Here is a 4,874-nt window from a genome sequence, read left to right on the forward strand (position 1 = left end):
AAAGGCTCAGAGGAGGCCAGGGAAGAGCTAGTGTTCCAGTTTGGTTGCAGAATTCAAACATGACTTATGACAAATTGGATATGAAGACTAGGGAAAGAGAAAGCTCAAATATATTAGGTGCTAATTTGAAAGCGCAGAGGAGAATGCTGCAGTAGAGTAGCAGAAAACCGTGAGCCAAAAATAGTTAGAAATATATTGAGCAGATCAAATATGGGCAGGAGATGCAGGGGGAGAATTCAGATGAGAAATATGGGCTGTAGGTCAAGACTGGGGAGTCAGTAGAAAGGAAGCGATGGTTGAAATCATGGGGCATGCATGGGTTTCCTCAGAGTGACTTGACAGTCAGAAGGTGGACCACCAAGGAGAGCAGTTTACAGAGCTGTGTTATCACCAGAGAAGAAAAGTCAGCAAGGGAAACAAAGAAAGGAACAAAGAACATTTCAAAATGGGATTTTCAAAAAAACAGAACAAGCAAGGGGGAAGAACTGAAGAGAGGTTAAGTTCAAAGCAGAAACAAGTTGGCTTCTGTAAATTATTAGGATATCATTGGTGATATCAAAATGTGCAGAACCATTGGAAGTCAGAGCTTCAGCCAGATTGCAATTATCCACATTATTGTGTGTAACTGGAGTCTATTCTTTTCATTGCTATAGAATATTCTTCATGTGATTAGACCACACTTTTTAAAAAAAATCCATTCTGTTGGTAGAGTTTTGCATTGTTTACTGTTCAGGGCTATTATAACAAGATGCTGCTATGAACATACTTGTCCATGCCTTTTTTTGTGCATTTATTGTGGATAGGTGCAGAGGAATGGAGTTGCTGTGTCCTAGGGCAAGCTGAAAATTGGCTTTAGTAGACACCACCAGAATTTCCCAAAGTAGTTATACCAATGTACACCCCTGACAATAGCATATGAGAAGGCAAGGTGTTTCACATGCTTACCAATCCTTGGTATTGTTGGGGGTTGATTTGGCTTTTATTGTTGTTAGATTCATGGTTTGCTTTAATGATTCTGGTATATGTAGTGGAGTAAAATTATTGATTTAATTTGCATTTCTTTGATGACTAACAATACTGAGCACTTTTACATTCACTTAGTATTTGAATATATTATTTTGTGGAATATGTATTTAAATTTTTTGCTTATTTTATTGTTACATAGGAGTTATTTATGTCCTCAGTATAATTTGTCAGATAGATGTATTGCTGACTCTATGGGCTGCCCTGCTGACTCTCTTAATCGTGTATTTTGATGATAGACATATTAATGTAGCCCTATTTATCAACCTTCCTTTAGAGTTAGTGCGTTTTTGTGTGTCCTGTTCATTAAGTCTTTGCCTACCAAGGTCAGGAAGATATGCTATCTTTTCTTTTAGCTTTCATTTTTAGGATTAGGATCTATCTGGAATTGATTTTTGCATATGGTATGAGGGGATAAATATTCTTTTTTTCCGCTTCATTACTGATATCCAAGTGATTCCACACTCTTAATTGAAAACACCACCTTTCCTTACTGCACTGCAATGACATCATTATCATAAACTAGGTAGTTATATAAGTTTGGGTTTATTTCTGGACATTCTGTTCCACTGGTCTATTTGTCTAGTCTTGTGCTAATATCACTGTTTTAATCATAGAGCTCTTTAAAAAGTCTTGATATTCCCAAACATTATTGGGATTTGGATTGTGATTCTTTTAAATCTATAGATCAATTTGGCAAAGACTGCCATCTGAGCAGTACTGAGTGTTCCAAACCATAAGCATGGTTTATTACTCCATTTATTATGATATTTTCAAATTTTTCTCAGTAATATTTTATAATTTTTCCTCTTGGAGTTTTTTATTTGTTTTGTTTTGTTTTGTTTGAGATGGAGTCTCACTCTGTCACCCAGGCTGGAGTGCGGTGGCACGACCTCAGCTCACTGCAACCACTGCCTCCCGGGTTCAAGTGATTCTCCTGCCTCAGCCTCCTGAGCAGCCAGGACTACAGGTGTGCAACACCGTGCTCGGCTAATTTTTGTATTTTTAGTAGAGATGGGGTTTCACCATGTTTGCCAGGCTGGCCTTGAACTCCTGACCTCTGGTGATCCACCTGCCTCAGCCTCCCAAAGTGCTGGGATTACAGGCGTAGGCCACCGCGCCTGGCCACTCATGGAGTTTTTGCACATCTTTCCTTCGAATAATTTTTAGTTATCTGATGGCTTTTTAAAAATGCCAGCGTAAATAGTATCCTCATTAAATGCTATCTTATGGGTTGCTAGCTTAAACAAATGAAGTTGATTTTCGTACACTGAATATGTCTCCGGTGACATCACCAAAGACACGAATTCTAATGGTTTGTCTGTAGAGTCTTTTGGATTTTTTTTTTTTGTATTATTATTATACTTTAAGTTCTAGCATACATGTGCATAATGTACAGGTTTGTTACATATGTATACTTGTGCCCTGTTGGTGTGCTGCACCCATCAACTCGTCAGCACCCATCAATTCGTCATTTATATCAGGTATGACTCCCAATGCCATCCCTCCCCACTCCCCACTCCCCATGATAGGCCCCGGTGTGTGATGTTCCCCTTCCCGAGTCCAAGTGATCTCATTGTTCAGTTCCCACCTATGAGTGAGAACATGCAGTGTTTGGTTTTCTGTTCTTGTGATAGTTTGCTAAGAATGATGGTTTCCAGCTGCATCCATGTCCCTACAAAGGATGCAAACTCATCCTTTTTTATGGCTGCATAGTATTCCATGGTGTATATGTGCCACATTTTCTTAATCCAGTCTGTCACAGATGGACATTTGGGTTGATTCCAAGTCTTTGCTATTGTGAATAGTGCTGCAATAAACATACGTGTGCATGTGTCTTTATAGCAGCATGATTTATAATCCTTTGAGTATATACCCAGTAATGGGATGGCTGGGTCATATGGTACTTCTAGTTCTAGATTCTTGAGGAATTGCCATACTGTTTTCCATAATGGTTGAACTAGTTTACAATCCCACCAACAGTGTAAAAGTGTTCCTATTTCTCCACATCCTCTCCAGCACCTGTTGTTTCCTGACTTTTTAATGATTGCCATTCTAACTGGTGTGAGATGGTATCTCATTGTGGTTTTGATTTGCATTTCTCTGATGGCCAGTGATGATGAGCATTTTTTCATGTGTCTGTTGGCTGTATGAATGTCTTCTTTTGAGAAATGTCTGTTCATATCCTTTGCCCACTTTTGGATGGGGTTGTTTGTTTTTTTCTTGTAAATTTGTTTGAGTTCTTTGTAGGTTCTGGATATCAGCCCTTTGTCAGATGAGTAGATTGCAAAAATTTTCTCCCATTCTGTAGGTTGCCTGTTCACTCTGATGGTAGTTTCTTTTGCTGTGCAGAAGCTCTTTAGTTTAATTAGATCCCATTTGTCAATTTTGGCTTTTGCTGCCGTTGCTTTTGGTGTTTTAGACATGAAGTCCTTGCCCATGCCTATGTCCTGAATGGTACTACCTAGGTTTTCTTCTAGGGTTTTTATGGTATTAGGTCTAACATTTAAGTCTCTAATCCATCTTAAATTAATTTTCGTATAAGGAGTAAGGAAAGGATCCAGTTTCAGCTTTCTACTTATGGCTAGCCAATTTTCCCAGCACCATTTATTAAATAGGGAATCCTTTCCCCATTTCTTGTTTCTCTCACGTTTCCATTTCTTGTTTCTCTCAGGTTTTTTGGATTTTCTAAGTGGACAATCACATAGACTATCGATCACTTTTATTTCTAGCAATACACCCTTCTACTTTGTTTCCTTGCCTTGCATTAAAGCTCCAGATTTCCCTAGGCAAAATGCTTAATAAAATATATCTGACTATAGCATATACATGTTAAGTCAAAGAAGTCTTGTTACTCAAATAAATAATTTCAAATAATATTTGATAATTCATTTCTCAATCATCCTTTTTCATAATCTAAAGAAATTTTAGCTACAGAATATCCCATTGCATTTAGAATAAAATATGTAAGAGTGACCTATTTTAAAACATTTTTAGCTTTTTTAAAATTCAAAAAACTATAGGCAAAAAAATAAGAATCTATATTCAATTACAATGGCAAAGTTTGTGTTGTAACTTAACATAAAACCCCTAAAAGTAGTTTAAACTGTAAACATTAATAATGTAAATATCAATTATACTTTTCATTACAATTTTATTGAAATATTTAAAATTTTACTTATAATACTCTTCTTATATTAAAATAAATTGCAAAAACAGCCCTAGAATAATACAGTATCAGATGTTTTAACTACATGTGATCAATAGTATTAATAAATTAATTACAGTACTCAAATCCTAGTATCATATATATTTAGATGTACACATAATAAAGTAATCCCTACTTTGAACAAATAGCAACACTTTTCATTGTATCAAATACAAGGCATTTAGAAATCCACAATAAAACGTAGTAGCCTTTTCATGTGCCAAGGGCTAAATAATAAATTAATCCTTTAAAAAATCTATGAACCAGTACAATTTTCTTTTTTTGTTTGTTCGGCCAAGGATGATTAAGATATTTATTGGTGGCTGGGCGTGGTGGCTCACGCATGTAATCCCAGCACTTTGGGAGACCGAGACAGGTGAATCACGAGGTCAGGAGTTTGAGACCAGCCTGGCCAACATAGTAAAACCCCACCTCTACTAAAACTACAAAAATTAGCTGGGGAGGCTGAGGCAGGAGAATCACTTGAACCCAGGAGGCGGAGGCTGTGGTGAGCCGAGATCGTGCCACTGCACTCCAGCCTGGGCAACAGAGTGAGACTGTCTCAAAAAAAAAAAAAAAAAGAAAAGAAAAGAAGAAAAGAAAAAAGATATTTACTGGTATTTACTGACCAGGTTGGTGTGAG

The sequence above is a fragment of the Piliocolobus tephrosceles genome, chromosome 7, assembly GCF_002776525.5.
Source record: "Piliocolobus tephrosceles isolate RC106 chromosome 7, ASM277652v3, whole genome shotgun sequence".
NCBI lineage: Eukaryota > Metazoa > Chordata > Mammalia > Primates > Cercopithecidae > Piliocolobus > Piliocolobus tephrosceles.